Here is a 21961-nt window from a genome sequence, read left to right as displayed (position 1 = left end):
ATAATCTATTTTGAAAGTGTGTTAGGCAGAGTCCCAGCACCCATTCTTCTTGGCAGGTAACCAAAGAGAGCAGGGCAGGATCCCAGCACATAAAAATCTCCATGTTACCTCCAGCTGTGTGGCCTAAGGAGCGTGGAAACTAGTAACCCTGTTTGGGGATGGCAGGATGTGTTTTCTGTCACAAGCTTGCTAAAGAACAGGAACAAACAAACAAACAAGCAAAAAAAAAAAAAAAAAACCAGAAGGTATCTCACCCATGTTCAGTGAGTAAGGTTGCTGCTGCATACATATTAGCAGTGGCAAGTAACCAATCCAGGAGGAAGAAAAAAGCAAAGGGACTCAAACTGGGAGGGATTCCCAGGAGACACCCAATCTGCCTTAGGGAACCAAATGATAGGATTTTTGGCGTGGTAAAAGGGAGAACACACAGTAAAAATGTCATGTGGGGGCATACATATAGTTTTCCATTGGGGTAGTGCTTAAAGGTGGCATTGCTGATGTGCAAGTAGCTGATTGGGACTCCTTTCATGCCACAGGTAAGTTGCAAAGGAGAGGGGAAAGTGACCTCAAGGTAAATGTCCCCTGGTCTCACCTCCCAGTGCTGAAATGTCCCATCTAGAGCAAAATCCTGTCAATTTATTTCTCTTAAAAATATATTCTGCTCTTACCTCCATTGTTCCTAATTATTCATTCTTCAGTTTTAGAGAACCTAAACTCATACCCAACAAAGTAGGTCAGGAGTTGCATTCCCTTATATCACTGTCTGACTGCTTATATTTCTAACTAACTAAGCTTCCCATAACATTAAGAATTGTTTATCAACTTCTCTTAGCATAATTGTAGCAAATAAAATGTACTTAATGGATATAGTGAAATATATGATTAAAATGAAAAAATAATTATCACAGTTTCTCTATCTAGCATCACCAAATATTTTCAGGTTCAAGTATGTGGAAAAATAAAAACTAAAAACAACTCTCAGCAAATACCCAGAGTATAGGGGACAGTATATCATTCACAGTATTTACCATGTTATCTGTTGATATTTTGTAGAACACAAAAGAAAAATTGAGCCACTAAATGAACAACTGTCAATTTCAATAATTGTGCTCATAGCACTACATGTTTGACAACTGTAGAAATTTTATTTTTCATACCAGGGATTGAACTCATGACCTTGTGCTTGCCTGGCTGGTCCTTGTACCGCTGAGCTCATTCCCCAGCCTGAATAACCTTAGATTCTAAATACGACTATTACCACTCTTTAATTTGCCATTGATGGATTTAGATTTGAAAATTTTGTTCATCTACATCTTCAAAAATGAAATTATTTTCTTTCCTTGCATTTTAAATCATTTTTTTTAGGTACTGGGGATCAAACTCACAACCTGGCTCGTGCCAGGCAGGTACTTTTGCCTGCTGAGCTAATCTCCAGGCACCTATTAAATAATATTTTCTTAAATGTATAAATACCACTTTATCCATTCAAATAGTATTGTGATTTTACTACAGGAGGCCAAGGTAGACAGAAATTGATATACAGTAAGAGAGGAAATAGAACCTCAAAGGGATCAATGTAAAAAACTAAATACAACAATCTCTGCTACAGGCACAGCTGAAGAAAGCCAGACCTGAAGGTGAAGATGCAGTGACCATGTCTACATGCCTCTTAAAGAGAAAAACAATAGCTTGAAATGTACTACAGTTAACACCCCCTTCCCCAGGAAGTCCAGGTAGGCATCTATTACCATACTCAATGAACAGAACACCTCGGCTATTGTTCCCACAAAATTCCTTGGCTCTTTCTGCATACCTTTTCTGGGTGACTTGCTGCCCTTCTGAATAATATTAGTTAAGCAGCTATACACTTGTAGGTAGATTGTAGTTTGAGACCCACACTGTACTCACATTCTGACTTTGCTGTATAAATCACCCCTGACAATTGATCTGTGGGCTAAACACTGAAGACCCCTCCTGCAAAGGCAGGGCTATTCTGTCTTTTTTCCAAGAAAACTTTTTGAACTTCTTTTGATTTGTGAGTTCATTCTTCAATGCTGTGAGCCAACCAACTTGCTGAATTTGCCATCGAACCAGGTAGGATTATATTTCTCCTATTTCAACTTGCCTATCACACATCTGCTAAAGCCCATGATTCAAAGCCTTGATTTCAAGCTGCTTATTTGCTCTGAGTTTGAAATTTCCATGAAATTTTGGACCTCCTGTCTAGTAGACTGCAGATATATTGGAGGAAGGAGGTCACTATTGTGATGTAGCACAATAGGTCCCATTCATAACTGTATTTTTCACTGCCTCATGGGTAACACTTCAGGACCAGCTTTCCTCTGCAACATCATTCCATAATTCCCATTTTAGTTAAGTCTATTTTCATTCAGCTCTAATATTTTTGTTTTCCTTTAATAGTCTTTCTCCGTTCCTCAGTTTTTACATTTTTTCATATTTGTTTTTTGTTTTTAAAGACATAGTCCCACTTTGTAGTTCTGGCTGACCTTGCACTCACTATGTCGGGTAGTCTGTCCTTGAATACGTGGCCATTCTCCTGTTTAAGCCTCTTTAATGCCAGGTAAAGAGGTGGGTATCATAACACATGGTGTTTGTCTTTTTTCTTTCCTCCTTTTCACTAATATTCTTTCATTATGGTGACACTGTATTTAATCTAGGTTCTTGCTTGTGTCAGTAAACCTTTCTGGAGCTTGAGGTCAGTTTGTGAACAACAATATAGGAATCCACACAGAAAAAGGATAAATTTGGAATTTAAATAGCTGTGCTCAGAACCACTTCTCCCATTTCAAAACCTCCCCCATTTCAAAATCTAAACAAGTGATCCTGGACTGGAATGTTAAGAGTTTTTAAAAGAGAGAATCACAAAGAACATCCTATTGGAAACAATGTAGCTAGAATCTTATGTTAATTTTTGGTTGACACCTGTATCCTGTTTTTTTTTTTGTTGTTGTTGTTATTGTTGAGCAGGTTAAATTTTTTTCTTTGGGTACAGCTCATTTTGCTTTTCTCATTGTACTTATATGCTGAGTCATTTTCCATTTTCCTGGTTCAAATACAATGCACTAGTTAAATGTAGGGCTCAAGATTGTATGATTTATGCCAAGCTACAACACAGCTAGGATACAATGCCCAGCCTTAATATTTTCTAGGTAAAAACACACATAATATTTGACTATTTCAATATTTGTGATGTTCAGCATTATAATAAAGCCTGATCTAGAGTTATGAAAGACTAAAGTCATCAGGTCTCTTATGATTTTCCACTGGTCTTTTCTCTCATCTTCCTTAAATACTCTCAATTCATAATACTGGTGCCCAAATTTCACACATATTCCTAGCTGTTATGTCTCCCATTTTTGCAGTAGTGTAGTCTGTTATCCTCAGACCATAAGAGATAGAAACACGTCTTCTGATTCCCTACACTCCAATGGTGTTATGTGTTAATTTGAACAATTGTCCTTTAAGAAAATGACAATTAATGAATACATATGTATCTCATGACTGTTTCCTCATCTTTCAAACAACACCAGGAATTATTTCTGGTGTCAGGTGCACACCTATAATCCCAGGACTTGGAATGCTAAGGTAGGATTACCAGTGTGAATTTACTGGACTAAGATGTGAGTCCACAGTCAGCCTGAACTGCATAGGGAAACCCTGTCTCAAACAAATAGGAAAAAAAAGTATCTATTATTGCTGATATCCTTGAGAAGAAGAACTCAATAGTTTGAAACTCTTAGGATCATACATTTTAGAATGCATCAGGTGAGTATAAAAACTGGTAAGACTATGTTTAAGGATATGGAAAACTCAAAAAATATCATATTGCAAACTCTAATACAGATTTAATGTAAGGCCCATCCAAATACTATTAGTATAGCTCACAAATATAGAGAAAACTTTTCTAAAATTCATTTGGAAATAGAAAAGATCCACAATACCAAAGACATTCCTGGGCAACAGAGGCTAGTCAGGAGGCATCACAATTCTTCACTTGCTATACTACTAGAAAACTACTGTCACAAAATCACCAGAGTCCAGGCAGAAAAACAGACCCAATAATCTATCAAACAGACTAGAGATGGAGACACAACTACAAACACACTCTGCTACCTTGTCTTTGATAAAGGAGCCAAATATGTTCACTGGAAGAGAGATAGCCTCTTCAATAATCCTGAAGAAAATGACTTTTTCCATACTGAAGACTTAAACTGGGTCTATGCCTATCACCATGAAATAGATTAAAGTAAAACTAGCTTGGAGATCTAAATATTACAACAGAAACACTAATGAGGCTTCATGAACAAAACACAAAATTTGAAGAATCAACTTCAAAGAATTAATCACTGATACTCCATCTTATTAAAAAATATTTGTACATCAAAAGAAATCACTAACAGTGAAAAGACAATGCACAGTTTGGGCAAGGGATATCTTTCCATTTTCTGATAATCTCTTCAGTATCCTTTTACAAAGTACTGTAATTTTCAATATGTAAGTCCTTGACTTTCTTTGTTAGGTTCATTCTAAGTATTTCATTTTCTTGGAGGGTATTGTTAAGGGTATGATTTCTGCACCTTTTCTCTTAGTGAGTTTACTGTATACAGGAATGCTCTTGATTTTTGATTGTCAACTTTGTTTCCAGGTACATTATTGAATTTGGTTAAGTCTAGAAGCCTTTTGGTGGAGTAACTGACATCTTCTGCATAGAATATCATGTCACCTGTGAATAATGATAGTTTACCTACTTTCTGTTATATGATTATTATTTGTCTCTTATCTCTAATTGTTCTGCCTAATGTTTCCAGAGCTATATTGAATAAGAGTGGTGATAGTAATCATCCTTTTCTTGTTCTTAATTGTGGTGTGAAAGTTTTTAGTTTTTCACCACTTAGTATGATGCTGGGTGTATTTTTGTCTTTGCTTGTTTTATCAGAGTGAGGTAAAGGCTCTCTATTGTTACATTCTGTAGGATTTTATTAAAAATCAGTGCTTGATTTTATCAAAAGCTCATCATGCATTTGTTGAGATGATCACTATGTGACTTTTATTTTTGTGTGTGTTGATATAATGTTTAAATTTGTTGATTTGCATGTACTGAAACATCCCTGCCTTCCTGGGATGAATCCAAGTTGTCAGGTTTTAAAATCTTCTTGATAATTTGCTGCATTCACTTTGCTAGTATCTTAGTAAGGATATTTGCAACTATGTTCATTAGGCAAACTTCCCTGTGGTTTTCTTTTGCTGGTTGTGACTTTCTCTGGTATTAGTATCAGTGTAATGCTGGCCTCCAGGAAAGAGATAGGGAGAACTGCTTCTCTTTCAACTTCATTAAAGAGTAGGGGCCTTCAATTTTCTGTACATTTCTTATAAAATTCAGCAGTAAATCCCTGAAGACTTAGACTTCCATATGTTGGTCAGTTGCCTTTTTGTTGTCATTGTTTGCTTCATTTTAATGTATTTTCCAGATGGTCTTATTACGCACTGGAATGGCCTTGAGCTCACATTGTAGCCCTGGTTAGTTTCAAACTCACAACAATCCTTCTACCTCAGCCTCCCAAGTTCTGGGGTTACAGGCATGCACCACCTGGCCAGTATCCAATAAAATTTAATTAGATCTTCAGTCTCATTGACAGATACTGCATTATCTAGAATTTTTATATCTCCTTAGTCAGCTTTGGCAATTCATATGAATCTAGGAATTGATTCATTTCTATGTTATGCAACCTAGGGAAGCATGGGTTTTTGAAGTAGATACTGATGATCTTAATTTTCACACGATCTGTAGTTACTTTAATGTTTTCATTCCTCAATGAATCGTTTTGAGTGGTTCTTTTCTTCTTTTGATGTGGTTGGCTAAAGGTTTATCAATTCTATTATTCTTTCAATGAACCAACTCTTTGATTCATTAAATCTTTTTATTGTTTTTATGTTCTGCACTGCATTACTTTCTTCTCTGATCACTATAGTTTCCTTACTTTTATTGGCTTTGAGGTTTTCATGCCATTTTTTTTCTGGAAGTGTGAGGCACAACAGTATAAATTTATTTATGCTCTTTCTATTCCCTGAAGTGAAATTTGAGTACTATTAATTTCCCAATTTGAACTTCTTTCATTGAATCCCATGAGAACCAAGGTTTGCATCTATAATTTTGTTCTGTTGTTGATACTTTCAGGTTTCTTCCTTTATTTCATCTGTGACATATTGATTGTTTGCTAGAGTGTTACTTAATTTCCATATATTTATGAAATTTTTGTACCTTCTTTTACAATTATTTCCCAATTGTATTGCACTATGGTCAGGTAAAATGCACGGGGTAAGTTCAGTTTCTTTGCATTTACTTCAGCATGTTCTGTGGACTAGTTTATGTGGCCAGTTTTAGAGAACCTCCCCTGCACAGCTGAGAAGAATGTTTATTCTGAATATGTTGGGTCACATACTTGGTAAACATCTATTCAGTTCATTTGTTCACAGATTCAGTTCTACTTTCTTATTTGTTTGCTGATTATTAGTCTTGTTCATGTGTTTGTGATAGTGGGATATTGAAGTCTCTTGGGTCAATTGTGTTATTTTTTGTTTGCATTATTTTCATGTCTTTTAACAATTGCCTTATCTTGTTGGGCGCTCTTGTATTAGATGCACACATATTTATGATTGTTATCTTATCCTTTTAAAAACTTTCCATTAACATCTATGCAGTGAGTCTCTTTATCTTTTTGGACATTCTTGGTTTTAAGTTCATATTGTCTGCAAAGAGAATAGCTACTCATGCTTTTTTCTGGGCCTCTGTTGCATGGAAGATTGTTTTCTGTCCTTTGACTTTCAGTCTATGAATTACTTTTTGAATTAAACATTTTTTTCTGTATATAGCATATTTATATATCTTGTTTCTTGATCCATTTCACCCATCTATTTCTTTTGGTTAATGAGATGTGACCATTAACAATGATATGTATTGGTTTGTCTTTGTTGTAATATTGTTCTTCTGTTGATTCTCTGCTTTTCTCCACTGTTTACTTACTTGTCCTGCCTGGTTGTTTCTCTGTTTTTCTTGTAATTTTTGTCATTTTTACCTCTCTCTAGTATAACTTTCATTACTTTTTCTACGGTCAGTTTTGCAGTCATATATTTCTCAGTTTTTCTTTGTCATGGAAGTATCTTATGTTTCCATTAATTTTGAAAGTTTTGCAGGATACACCAATCTGGATTGTATTTTCTTTCCTTTCAGGACTTGTACTTCTGTCCAACTTCAGGACTTGTTCTTCTGTTTCAACTACAGCTTTCTTCTTTACTTGGATATTTGTGTTGAGAAGACTGAGGTAGGTTCATGAACAAAAATAAAGGAATCAAAGCATACAATTGATAAATTTGGAATTTGATTAATAGAGTTAAGGACCACTCATTTAAATTATGCCAATTTCAGAGTCCAAACAAGTGGCTGAACTGGAGACTTACAAAGCTTTTAAACAGAGAAGCACAAAGTTACATCCTATTGGAAACAATTGAGCTAGAATCTTACATTAATTTTTAGTTGACACCTGTATCATGTTTCTTTTGTTGAGCAGGGTAATTTTTCTCCAGGTCATGCAGCGCATTCTGCTTTTCTCACAGGACTTGTACTCTGAGTCATTTTCCATTATTTTGGGTTAAATATAGGCCACCAGTTAAAAGAAGGGCTCAAGATGATGTTAGTTATGCCAAGCTACAAAAAAGACTGCTAAGAATTTGATTTGCTTTCAATTATAAGTGATCTGTGTCTTCTCTTTAGTAGCATTTTATACTGTGCTCCTGTGCTGTATTTCTGGAATCTTGAATATTATATGTCTTGGTGTAGTTTTATTTTGGTTATGTCTGTTTGGAGTCCTATATGCTTTACTTATTTGTATGGAAAGTTCTTTATTCATGCTTGGGAAGTTTTATTCCATTATTATTTGAAGTATTTTTTATAGTATTTGTGTTGGCCCTGGCTTTCTCATTGACCCCAATCAATCTCATGCAATTGTTCTTTGATGCATTTTGTACCTGTTGGATTGATCTCTCATAGTCTCTTGCTACTTTTAAGATAGCATTGTTTTCATGACAACTAGCTACAATTTTGTCTTCAAGATCTGAAATTCTAAACCTCTCTTTTGTTCAGTCTGTGCATATAATTTTAATCTCTTCTAGGTTTTATATATCTCTTATACAGCATTGAACTTGTTGAACTCTTGTTTGCATCTCTTTCATGTATTCCATTTCTTCGCTATGTTGGACAACCATTTTTTTCATATGTTCATCTATTCTTTTATTTGTGTGTTCTCTAATATATTTGACTTAAAGTATGTTTTTGTATCTGAAAGTTTTTCTCTGTAAACTTTTCCACTTTTTTTCAATTCTGGGTGATTAATGCAAACAATTTTGAGAACAGGCTCTAGCTGATGGGTTGCACTGTCATGCACCACATAGGATCTAATATGCATTCTGGATAATAAATAAACCATGTGCCTATCATCAGTGTAATCAATATAAACTGCAAAGAAGTGTATATTGTATCAGGCAAGGGGCAAATGCAGGCTGAAGAACAAAGCATCAACTGTCCTCAAGTTAAGACCTTGCTAATGGAGATTCTGGGACCAATCTTTCTATCATAGGAACATGCACATTTATACTTTGCTGTATATACAACCTAACAGAGACACATGGAGATCTCACTGTGTGCTGACTGCCCCAGATCCCCAGAAGCAGCCCACTCTTTTGGAGACAAGTGAATCCACACTGCCACTATCTGGTGATGAATGAGTCATGAAATAGCAAAAATGAAAAGCAGGCAAAACTTCTGGAGGAGCCTTCAGTCTGGCTGCAATGTCCTGCCTTTGTAGCTCTGTTCAGATCACTGATTCTAGCAAAGTGTTCAAAACTGCTGTCTCCTCTCTGACCACAGGCTACAGTCTCAGAACTGGATACATCAGGGACAGCTGAAGGCCTGCCCCTCTGTAACTGCTGTCTCGGAGGGCAAAGCCACTTGTCCTCCTTCACCTCCCTCCCCACCTCTCCCACCCAGCTTTGAAGGCTGAGCTGCTACCAGACAGTCTGGGTGGAGATGCTTAGCAGGGCCTTGAACATATATTTACCTGGCACACAGCTTCTGAGTAATATATCATTTGAAGGAAAGTTATAGTAAAAAGTGACATCTGAGAGGCAGGAATCTTGCCCTGTACATCATGACTTCAGCAACAATGTAGTAGGGGTCAAAACACATAGGGTTCTTGCCACAATCCACAGCTGTTCACAACACAGAATCCCTATTGCTGGTGGCACACGTGCTTGCCTCACACCAGCACACTGGCCAACAACCTCACTGTGCAGCTGAACTTTGGAAATCAATTCTGCTGTGATTCAGGTGAGAACACAATGGAAGCCTGGCAACTAGGTGACCAAAACAAAAGAAAAAATTGATGGTGGTCATATCCTGAGGCTGGTCACTGAGAGCAAGTCCCATTGTACACAAGTGAGCCTTGCATCTCTCTCCTGTTCAGGTGCTGTCCAGCTCTGAGGGGCCCAGGGGCTGGGCCATTAGAAGACTGACCACACTGCCACACCTTATGATATCTACCATTGCTCTTAGGACAGGAATGAAATGCATGAGCTCAGGGGGCAGGAATTTGCATGCAGACACATTTGGGCTGGGGCACACTTATTTGCCTTTATTCCAAAGTGTAGCACATATCTGAGGGTCCTGCTTCATGGTCTGGTGCACCCAGCCTCTGTTCCCTGAGCAGATACAATTCTGCCCATATCATATGAGCCATTTCAAAGATACTGTATCTACCTGGATTCTGCCAGACAGGAGCACCTGCATTTGTCTCCCCACATATCCAGGAACACATGCATCACACAGGGACTCAAAGATTAGGTCAGGTCCTGGGTTGGTCCCCAATCAGGTTGATCTTGATCCCCCAGTTCTGACCAGCATGTCCTGAGGAGAACTCTAGAGCTTAGAGCCAAGAATAGAATTCCTGGTAGCCTCAGTCCCACATTGTGAATCAAGGACAACACATTTTGCTCGTAGTTTGTTGTGGGTGACAACAAATCAGCCATACCTGTGGATACTGGATTCTCTCTTCTGGGGGAGTGCAGAGCAGCTCCCAGTGCAGCCAGGGCTAGCACAAGCCCAGATGTGTACTCTTGAGAGGAGAAGGGTGTATAAGAGGAGGATGGAGGGATGCCTGGGGAAAGAGAGAATGGAAGCTGGAAGAAGAAGGCTGAGAAGTCCCTGAGCTGCACAATGGTTGGCACTTCATTTTGTCACCCACCATACCTTTTGGCTGATGGCACCAAACTGCACCATATTTTTTGGGCAGCTACACATGCAGTGTCTCCTCTTGTGGCTCCACCAAAAGGTTCAGAAAAGACTGCGGTGGACAAGGAAGGACCTGGGTAGACAATGTCAAACAGTCACACAATCTGGGTTGTGCAAATTCACTGCCAGACAGAGCCAATGTCCACTGCCACCCTGACCCAGAAATAGCAGGCCAGGAACTCCCTTGTTCAATGCAAGAGGCCCATCCTGATGCCCTCACAGGCACTGGGGTCCACACATCAGAGAAGGGCTGCCCACCTCTGCTGTTTCCACAGAACCTGCTCCTGCCCTTGTTTTGTGCCCTCCCTCATGGTGCTCAGCTCCCACATGGTGCCACACAGAGGGGCCTGTATTTTTCCATGCTACCTGGCACTGATCCTGTGCTTCAGCTTGCTGTGCACAATACCAGTTCAAGTGACTCCTCTCAGGCTCAGGGAGTAAGGGAGGCCACACTCCCAGTTATATTGCTGACACATGTGAAAATGGGGCCAAGAGATGCTATTGCCCTGGACTTTCAGCCCTGAATGATGCCCATCAGAAGGTGGTCAGAGCAGCAAGCAGGGGAACAGCACATCTGCTGCTTGGAGAACCATCTTCCAGTCCAGGTCAGGACACCTGAGACCCTCAGTAATCTGTGCGGCACAGGGGCTGGATGGAAGTGAGGCAAATGTCATCACAGGGCTTAGGAAATGATGCCAGGGAAGAAGAATGAAACTCATTCTGCTCTCAAAAGGTATACTCACCAGGGGATTTGGTGAGTCATCAGTGCCATGGATCAGGGTACAGGGCATTTGGGCTTGTTCACTGTGTGTGAGATATGCCAGTCCTTGAAGGCATTTGGTAATAATGACCAAAGAGGATGAAGTTGCCTCAATGGACAATTCAGTCAAGAACAACCTGCAGCCCTCCCAGTGTACTGGTGGCCCTAAAGCAGTTAGCTGCTATGCAGGAGGAGATAGGGTTAAGCATTCATTCTTTAGGAAGGTGAGAGTTCAGGAAAATACTACTAGTAACTGCAAACACCCCTTTAAATTGTTTACTTATTTCAGATGACATCCTTAAGGTAATGAAAACCACAGAAGTCATTGTTTTAGGCTGAGGATTTCGCTCAGCAGCTTCAGCACCTGCTTAGAAAATGCAACGTTGTGAGTTTGATCCATGCTACTGAAAAAACCAAAAAATGAGAAATTACTTTAAACAAACATGAGAAATTATTTTAAACCAACCAAAAGAGCACACACACACACATACACACACACACACACACACACACACACACACACACACACTCATCTAGAGTAAACAGTGTTTGTTAAAATCACCCTATGAAACTGGCATAGTTGTGCACAACTGAAATTCCCATACTATAGGAATCTGAGACAGGAACATCAGAAGTTCAAGCCTAGGTTGAAGAATATGGAAAGTCAAAAAAATGGAGAGAGAGTGAGACAGAGACAGAGACAGAGATAGAAAGAGCAAGGAAGGAAGCAAGACTCAAGACTCATAAGGCCATGAGTTCAATCCCCAGTGAGTGAGAGAGAGAGATAGAGAGAGAGAGAGAAGTTAAACAGAAAAAAAGCTATGCACACATTATAATACCCAAATTTCTACTCAGAAGTGTTCTAATCCACCATTTGTTTAGTTTAATTTTGTCTTTTTGAAACAAGGTCTCACTTTGCAGTTCAGGCTAGACTTGAGCTCACTGTGTAACCTAGGTTGGTCTCAAACTTTCAAGAATCCTGACTCAGCTTCTTGAGTGCTGCGATTACATGTGTGCACCACCATGCCCTGCTTCCACTATTTTTTAAAACACAGGCTTCAGAAAGGTTTGCTAGAGGGAGACACAAAATGCACTCAACCTTGGAATGTGGGTGCTCAAACAGATAAGTCACCTAATCCACCACTTTTGATGCACAGTGCACAATGCAGCATGATCTGTAATGTCATTCCAGGAGAACAGGAAAGTGTCTCCCTCTAGAAGTGAGGACCAGTCCTCCCCATATGGGTGTGATAGGTCTCTCCAGTACAATCCAGCTGCCCTTGTGTTGGGGAGGCAGTTTTGACAGTTACCCCAGCAGCTCTCTTCAATTGCCAATAGTCACAGATCTGTCTTCACTCTGCTATTCTCTGGCAGTGTATGCTTTTGGCATTGAACACTGCAGGGTGCACCCCCAACGCTGTTCCTTTAGTAGTTATGAAACTGTGTCAGCAAAACATAGGGGCCAGAGATATGGATTACTGAACATTTATCACAATTGTCAAGACTCTTTTGAGAAATGAGCCTTCCATAATCCTGCCTCTTGGGCTGGGGGCAATGAACCAACCAGGTTGATGGCCGGGTGCAAGGAAGGCAACTGGCAGCCTGAATTTCTGAAGATGCAGGCAGATGCCAACCAATGATGATTCTGCTCTCAGTCAAATACTTACCAGTCATGAGGTCATTTAGCCACTAGTCCATGAAATTAGTGCACTCTGGAAGAGCATGGGGTGGGATGCAGCTGCCTCCCTTGTCTGTGGCCTGAGGCTCACAGAACAGAAAGGGAGGTTCCCCGACATCTGCCAGGTCTCTCTGCCTGTCCATGGGAGTCTGGCAGGAAGTGAAAGGGTGCAGAGTAACCTCCCTGGGCACACCCTCTACCTCCCTCCCAAACCTTGACCACATACTGGAATCCACAGTATCTTGTGCCTGGGACCCACCACACCCTGCCTGACATGGGGTTCATGTTCCAGGTGACAGAATATGGTCCCCTAGGGTATGGTTCCCACTGAGCACAGCTTCCATAGATGCCTCTGCCTTTTGGGGCCTAGGATCACCCCTTCCCTGTTGGAACCTTTATTAAGTGCTGCTCTGTTATTCTGAGACTGTGAGTCAGCTTCAACACAGACAGTCATGGCCTTGGCCATGACCAAGTGCTAGGTCATAGGTTTGAGCAGCCATAGAGAACATGGGTTGAGAGGATCATATGCAGTGTCTTGGTTGCTGACCCCAACACTCTATTCTGTGCCCCCAGGAGGAGGGGGGCTTCCTTCCTGTGTAGACAGAGCCTTGTGGTGGGGAAGAAGCCACTGCCCAGCTCCTGGCTGCAGACCACATCATAGTGTTCTCTTTTGCTCTGCATAGCTCCCATGGAGCATGAAGCCCACTCTCTGAATGGACTTTTCCTACTAATAATGAACCCCAAACACATCAGGAGTCTGACTTTGACAGAAGCTTACTTTTTGGAGCTGAGCAGCCTGAGCCTGGATTTTTTGGTGTGGGATTTCATCAGTCCAGGTTCACCACGATCTCACAGGTCAAAGTCCCGGTCTCAGACAGCACAAGGCTTGAAAGGTGGCCTGTGAGACACAAGGTCAAGTGCAGGTCTCTATTTACACAGGGCCAGCACTGCTCCTTTGGGTATCAGATGTGTGTTCTAAACGGGAAATAGGTTACACTCATCTGAATTCAGCAATCTGAGCAAGAATTCCTGAGGCTGAGAGCTTGGGAACATATAGCAGGCTCAGTCTCTTGTGTGCTGTCTTAGTTACTTTTCTCTTGCTGGTGAGGCAAAATAACAGACAGCCAAATTTAAAAAGGGGAGGGTGTTTTAGTTCACAGTTTGAAAGGTTTCAGTCCATTACCTGCTGGCTTCAAGGCAGGATGGGACATGGCAGAGGGCAACAGTCCATGGCAGTGGAAAACAGTAAAAACAACAGGTGAGGAGGGCAGAGGAAGTTCCTTCCATCCCTTACAATGTAAGCAGGTACCAACCCTAGGGCAGGTGTGCCACAAACACCCTTAATCTCAGCATTAGACCATGAATCCATCACAAACTTAGTTTCAGCAATGTTTGAAAAACCCATTCTCCTGTGACTACATGAGGCTTTGGGGGTACAACCAGACACAAAATGTAATGTGTGCAATATGTACTACCAGTGAGAGATGGTACAGCCTTCTGACCTGGCTCTAATGCAGAAACTTCATTCCAGAAGCTAGGGACTCACTGCTTAATTTCTAAAGAACCTTCCTGTGTATATAAGAATCTCTGTTACCCAAGTGCTCACTTAGGTGGCCCTGAGTCCCCAGCAGGAAACAGGAATAGAGATGGGGTTTTTTCAGGCCTCACATGCAAAGCAGAGGCCAGACATGCAGGTAGAGGGAGTTTCACTAGGGCTCTGAGGAAGACCACCTGGGGGCTGATAAGTGAGCCTGAGCTGGTCCAGGGTTGGTGAACCACAGGGTGAGAATAAATTCTAGATGGGGAGGGGAAGGGGGGCGAGATCAGCTTCCAGAAGGACCTAGCCTGGCTTCCCCACCAGGCCAGCAAGCCCCAGGTGCTGTCTGAAAGGCTGCCATAAGGAACTGTACTAAAGGACGTGGTTCATCACATGGCTGGTGGCTTCTGTGCTGTCACTAGAAAGGTGAATCCTTTCCCACTTAGGCAATCCCAAAACAGACAAAGTGAGACCTCCTGGTTTCTGTCCTGGCTGGCTGTTGGCTTTGAGGGCTTCCTGGATCATAAATGCTGATGAACACCCCTTAATGACTCTCTGCTCTGTGGGCCTGGGTGTCCCTATAATCCCTACCATGGGGGAGCAGGGTTATGGGACAGTGCATGGCCCCTCCCAGCTCACTGTGCAGGGCAGACCCTGCAGCTCTATGTGCAGCCTGTGCTTCCAGAAGCTGCCATGTCTCTCTGTGCTATACTCAGAACTCTGGGAGGCTTTAGGGGAGTCCTGATGGCCCCATTCTCTGCTTGTCTGAGATCTCAGAAGCTTCTTGCACACTACTAGTCACTGCATCAACAGTGCTGCCCCAGACATCAGCCTGGAGCTAGTCCCTGCAGGGCTGCAATCCACATACCTGTACCACAGTGGGGACTCGCAATAACAACAGATGCCAGGAGTGGGAGAGAGTGAGCTAAGGGGATTCTGTAAAGAGGCCCAAAGTGGACAGAGGGTATTCAGGGGCAGATTACATTTTCAGCACTTCCCTCAAGGATGTGTAAACAGCAGGCCTGTGCTCCTGCCCCCAAAGGAAAATGGGGTTTAATTCTTCAACTATCACCTCCTCTCTGCTCAGCCAACATGGCCAGGTGCCAGGTCACTGTCCACAAATTAGCGGGAGCCTCAGAATAGGGACATGGACACTAAGTCACTTCACCTCCTGTCATGATTTACTTCTGCTATTTTAGTTCACTGTAATGCCTGGGCCCATTTATCCCTTTGGCACTGGTGTGACTGTGCTTCTACCCTGTCCCCAGCTCTGACACATCATCACATCAGCAGGGGTGCACTCACCCAAAACCTAGGCCCTTGCTACTTTGTCCATGTCTCAGGGAAATTATCCAGGCCCCTCTCGTCAGAGGTTGAGGCCCCACCAGGCTAAATGACATTGTACCAGGAGAGAGTGAACACAGCCACTCAGCCTTTCATGGCTAAGGAAACTGGACCCAATTTCTTCAGAAGCACCACAGGGAAGTACTCTGTTTGTCATCACATACAGGACTGCACTCCCACACCCAGGACAATCCTGTTTTCTCATCTCCAGAATGTGTGGTTGTCACAGGACATGTGGGATGATACTCTTCATGTAGGAAGCTAATGACTTATTTGCTCACAACTGATCTGAAAATGCTATCATTTCTAAATGCTCCTTCTGAAATTTAACCTTTGAGTATCACTACAGCTTCCAGCACTCACGCTGGGGCATGGCTGGGCCAGTAACTTCAGGCTTCCCACTGTCTCATCACAGACTGGAAATCAGTCAGTGGAGAACCTGGCAGTGGTCTGCACAGTGAGGGTGACACAGGCAAAAGGGCTGCACAGCCTGATGGAACCCCTGGAGCAGGACTTTCTGCACAGCTGCCCTATCCACAGCTCTTCCTTCCCAGGTCCCTCAAGGGCCAACATTTCCACCCCATAAGCCCCTATGATGGGAAGGAGAGTTTGCTCTCAGGTGCACAATGTGACTCAGCCATCTAGAGCTGAGTCTTTGAAATGTGCTTATATCTCTCAGCCTCAGTTCATTGAGAATAGAGAATTGCACCCAGTAGCAGTACAATTCTCAGAACAGTGAATTGCACCTAAGGCCAATCTTACAGGGTCCCTATGGAACAAAATGGGGTTTCCAGGCAATTGCTGACCCCAGCCAAGGCTCTGTGGAAGGCCTGCTTGAGTAGCCATGTTTATTCTCCATTGAGCTGCTCTCTCCATGGTAAAGGTTTGTTTCTCCTGTGCTGATACCTACACTGAATAAACATTCTCTCTTCATTGTAAAGGAGATTGTAGAGTTGCTCTATGGGTTTGGGATGTATTATTCAGAGCCAGATTCTCTGGGGACTGGCAGAGGCATCACACCCTTTTAGACATCAGGGCAGGAACCAGTTGGTTCCATGAGTACATGAATATACATAGAGGTACACCATGCAAAGACACTATTCCAGGCACTGACCATGATCCAATGACCAGGAAGTACGTATCTACTCCCCTCTTGACCCTCCACACTAGTGGGGGCTACCCTGAATGGCAGATCATGTATCACTGACATTATGGTACATGAGACCCCCTCTTGGCTTCCCTAGACAAAGATGCACAACAGTGGAAGAGGAGCCCAGAGGAAGCACAGAGTACTGGGTGGCAAGTCACTGCACAACCTAACAAGTGGAACAGGACACATCGTTCTGTACCCTCGCTTCTCACATGTTTATGGAAGACAACCCCTGTTCCATAGCAGAAATTTTCCATCCCCCATTAAGGCAACATGCCACTGGGGAGCACTAGACAGATGTGTGTACAGCTTCCCTGAAGAAGGAAGAGATGGTCACCCCAGTGTCCACAGACTCTCCCATGGAGTCATCTGTCAGTCTCTCAGGGCTGTCTGGGCCAGCCCTGCTTCACTGGTGGTGGAGATAGAGTGAACTCGGCTCCGCACTGCTGGAGCAGCAGGCAGGTGTCGAACTCAGCAGGTTGCCTTGGGTTAGCAGTTTGGGAGGGAGGACCAGACCTCACACTCAGCTCCCCACACCTGTTTCCTCCAAAACCACAACCCTGCTTCTTAGCTCTAAGCAGCAGCTGCAAACCCACATGGACCCTCCAATGCAACTCCACTTTGCTGAGCTGGAGCACTGTGAACCCACTGAGGTAGAAACAAGGGTGAGAAGGACTGGGTATAGGCTTGAGGGTATGTGAGGAGGACAAAGCTAAGGGACCACCCTGCAACTCTGAGCCACAGCAGTCAGTGGGAGGATGAAGTGTGGGAAACTTCCTGATAGTGTATTTTTGCACAGAGGTGTCTCTGACAGGCACTGGGAAGTTTGTTTGCTCTGCAAGGAACATGGGAAATTGATGATCTTTCCTCTCTTTACTGTTGAAGTGTTGGCTGGACACCATGTTCAAGGACCAGCTGAAGAGTTTGTACCTGATTCATCTCCAGTGCCTTCATCAGCTCTGGGACCACTGGAAGAGGCAGCACCTGGAAGCCCATCTCTGTCAACTCAGATGCATCATTAACAGTGGCTCCACAGCCAGTGTCAGCTCCTCAACTCCACTGATGTCAGCTCATGCTAAAAACCTGAATTTCCCATCTCCTCCACTATTTTTTTCCATTTTCTTGCACTTACCTCTATACTCTTTTTAAATATTATGGCATGAATTAATTTTAAACAAATTATAGGATTTCATTCATTTTAATTAAAATCCTCAGGGAAGTGGCACTATCACATTCTCAATGTGTACAGCCTTCATTTCTGCCGAGTTCCAGAATGTTTCCCCCAACTTCATTCCCATTCGGACACCATTCCCTCTCTTCCCTGCCATCCCAGCCACCAGTAATCTTTCTGCCTCTGTGATTTACTACACCATGTTTTCACATCAGTGCATCACAGCTCTGTTTGCCCAAGCAGTACTGGAAGAGATTAACTGATATTTGTCTTTGATAAACTCTATCCTAGATAGACTATAGGATATAAGTAAAAATTCAATACATTCATCTTTGAGGTTGGAATTACCTTTCCATTTGTTTTGTGAGATATGAGATGAACTCTTACAATTCAAAAGGGGATCTGCTCATATGGCCAACAAGTGTATAAAATACACAGTATCCCAAGAAGATACATTAAGGAACACATCACTGAGATGTGCTGTGTCCCCATTTGACTTCAGGTTTTAAGGCAGATGGGGAAGCGCAGTGGGGAGAAAATGGAGGGGCAGAGCAGAGCCCTTTCCCTCAGCTCCCAGCAGACCTCTACACAGGTCCCTGGACCTCGTTTAGCTAAGCATAGAGGTTTCTTCCACACAGAGAGCTACACAACAACAACACAAAAAAATAAAGAAAAAGCTGCATAACTTCTTAACTTTCCTTTCAAGACTGTTGTTCACAGCACTGTTAGAAGCAGAAAGGAACTGGGACCCTCCCTACCCTGCAGGTAGATGGTGCAGGCACCAGTGTGGGCCATGGGAACCAGGGGAAGCTGCAGGGATGCTGAGCTTAGTCTCTCTGTGCCCACAGGGAAAGAGGCCAAGGAATCTGGTCATGAAATGACCATGGATGCAAGATGGATGTGTGTGAGGAAGGTCTCAGTTTTTACAATGAAATACCTCTTACATCATTGTGCATACACACAGAAATGTGTGTGAGGCACAGTGACAGATGAGAGTGAGGCAGAGCCTGGGAGACTTGCTCATAAATTAATGAAGTGGAGCTGCAGAGGATGGAAAATGTGAAGGCTTTTCTTGGTTTTACTCTCAAAGCTCTTTATTGTACAATGACATCTTTGGGTGGGGAAGTGGCACAGGGAAGTAACAGGAACCTGGAGAAATAGATAAATATACCAAGTTTTTCTTTTTTTCTTTTTCTAAATATGGCATTTACAATAAGAGAGAATATATTAATGACATACAAATAGTTCTCCACTAGCAGAGTCATCCATGGGCTTGTCACTAGCAGACTCAGAAGACAGAAGGGTGAGGGAAGGGAAGGGAGGTCCATATAAAGGGGGAAATGGGGTTTAACCTTAGTTGAAAAAAATGTCACCTGAGACTCCTTACTTAAATCAAAGAGAGATGCCACCACTTCCCAGTGTGTAGGGGGGAGGGCAGGGACGCAGCACAGAGTACAAGGCTGGGTTGGAAGAAGACCAGGGCTCAGCTGTGGGAGAGGGGATCACAGTATTCCTACAGGGCCACTATGTCTCTGCTTTTCTTCTGCAGTTAAAAACTAACAAGAAAACAACACAACTACCAGGTGAGAAGAGTTTCTGAAAAAGGAGCCACCAGAGACATGAACAATAGAACCATGTTAAATTTTTAAAAAGTATTTATATGTCAGCTGTTTGTACATTGGCTAGTTCTGTAGGAAAGTTGGGAAGCTGTGTACCACTCATCTGCTCCACAGATATGAATGGTCTTGCTGTAGGTTCCCCTCACTAAAAATCCTTCAGTGTAGAAATATGAGGACTTAAGCTGAATACAGTCACTGAGATAATGGCATTGACACAGGGGAGAGACAATGTCTCCTCTTCTCCTGGAAAGGAAGAGAACTTGAAGATTGTGTCATTAGCAGCTCTGGGAATGTCTACCAGCCTCAGTACTCCTACAATGAGGTGTCAGGGTGGCCCCTCCCACAAGTCACAGATCATGGGTAAGGTGGAAGTAGGAGAGTGTGTGGAGCATGCTGTGCGCGGTTGCTGGAGAGAACCCTGCCCTGGCACCATGCTCTCAGACTACAGATTGCACTATGTGTTTACATAAAATCCCATCATGATTTCAGGATGGTGGCAGCCTCTTGTCTACTGGAAATTATTTTTCAAGTTTGGGCATAAAAAACCCTAGACAATGTGCTTAGCCAGTTGAGCAGAAATGACATTATTTGGAAAAATCTAGGAAACACATTTTGCAGTGGCAGATTCAAGCTACTGAATCTACTGAAGCCCATATTTTGGGGATAAAAAGACATGAGTCAGGGTTTGCTGTACAAGCTGCTGGGAGGCACAGAAATGTGCCCAAGTTCACTTTCTGCTTCGCTTCACTCATTCTACCAAGCTGCAGAGTAGATTCTGAGCAGCCAAGAACTTAAGGTTTGAAATGCAGTAGAAATCTGTAAAAACTCAGGCAAGTGGAGAGTAAAAACAAAAGTAAAGCTTTGTTGGCAAAATGCAGTTTTAAATATATGGTTAAATAAATTTAAAAAAAACCCCAAAATGAAAAAGAACAAAGAAGAAGAAAAGGTAATGTTAATGCTGTGTTTTGTTCCAATGCTGCAGCCATAGTCAGAAAGGAGAGGAGTGAAATTTGCAGACTGGAAGGGTCACTGTGGTGAACGCACTTGGCCTAGGAGGCTGAGGGTGTGTAGATCCACTATGCGAGCAACATCCAGGCAGTATCAGGCACCTGGTGGAGGCGGACTTAGGACTGATGTGGCAGAGTCTTGGCTGCATCCTGGCAGCTCTGCCTTGCTGTCCCTGCAGGGCTGCAGCATGGATGTGGTGGGGGAGAGGAGTGTAAAGCAGGCGGTGCTGGGCTCCTCTGCACACTGCACACTCCGTGTTCAGCCTGGCAGCAGGAAGATTCATGTCCTCCTCACTGGTAAAAGAGACTCCGAAGAAAAACTCTTGTTGTCCTCTGAGAGTTATTGGCACAGGTGAACCGGTGCTTTCTAGGGTAGGAGGGCAGCACCACCCCACCATGGAAGGGATTCGCATGTGTTAAGGTTTTAAAAATTAGTCATAAATGATGTGTTGTTTTTATGAATAACAAAACTCCTTATTTTATATATCTATAAGATGACGTTTGAAGTTTCTGTACTATGCATATCCTTCATTTTACATAAATGAAAATTAAGTCATCCATTTTCACTCATCTCTTTGAGAAATTACATACTATTTTTTTCTTAACTAGGTTGGTTACAAGAGAAGAAATAGTGAGTTGGACACTAGCAATAATTCAATGGAAATTAAAAATTGAAAAACCAAAAAAGCATCCCTCCGAGGATGAGTGGTCTGCCACTGACCAGCTCCTCTCTCCTGTCCTCGCCTGCTGTGCTGGCCTGTGTCTCTTCACTGATGGGTGGAGAGAGGGCCAGGCCACAAGCTCCTGTCATCTCAAGTAAGACTGGGGAGATGGCCTACGACATGGCCTTCTTTCAGCATTTTAAGTGCCTGTAAGTTTATAATTCACTCAGCAGCTTTGCTGTCATAGGTTCATGGCTTCTAACCTTTGACACCTTAACTGACTAAGAATAGAATATGGGAAACTGTAAATCTCACTTTTTGTTATGAATACTTAACACTGGGCATTCCAGGAAAAATGTATACATGTTGAATTTCATAGTGACAGATTTCACACCTGAAGTCTCCACATTGAGTTGGAGCCTGGAAGAGCAAGTCTAGGGGGTGCTCAGATCCCTGTGGAGATCTGATGTCAGTGGAAAATGGTCCAGGCAGACATAGAGGACACCGTGGCACCAGGGGCAAGAAAGGCCCAGGTCCAGGCCTCCTGATCCACAAGTCAGCTTCCAGCAAAACAGCATATACTGCACACTGGACAGAAGAGGGCTGGTGTGGCCCTGCTTCCAGAACTCCTTCTTGAAGGTCCTAGGCCCCTTGGCTAACTCAGGGAAGTACT

The 21961-nt window shown here is 42.6% G+C and overlaps 1 long non-coding RNA gene across 1 annotated transcript; it reads left to right on the top strand.

The window, feature by feature from the left end:
* Positions 1-5197: 5197 nt before the first annotated feature.
* LOC134474676 (uncharacterized) lies at positions 5198-18060 on the top strand. The gene is made up of 2 exons (XR_010045554.1): positions 5198-7340; positions 17715-18060. It is a non-coding gene; the product is annotated as an uncharacterized LOC134474676 (long non-coding RNA).
* The last annotated feature ends 3901 nt before the right edge of the window (positions 18061-21961 follow it).

Source organism: Cavia porcellus, unplaced genomic scaffold, assembly GCF_034190915.1.
Source record: "Cavia porcellus strain 051 isolate PalLab524CR breed Dunkin Hartley unplaced genomic scaffold, mCavPor4.1 scaffold_34, whole genome shotgun sequence".
Taxonomy (NCBI): domain Eukaryota; kingdom Metazoa; phylum Chordata; class Mammalia; order Rodentia; family Caviidae; genus Cavia; species Cavia porcellus.
This window is presented reverse-complemented; position numbering and strand designations above follow the sequence as displayed.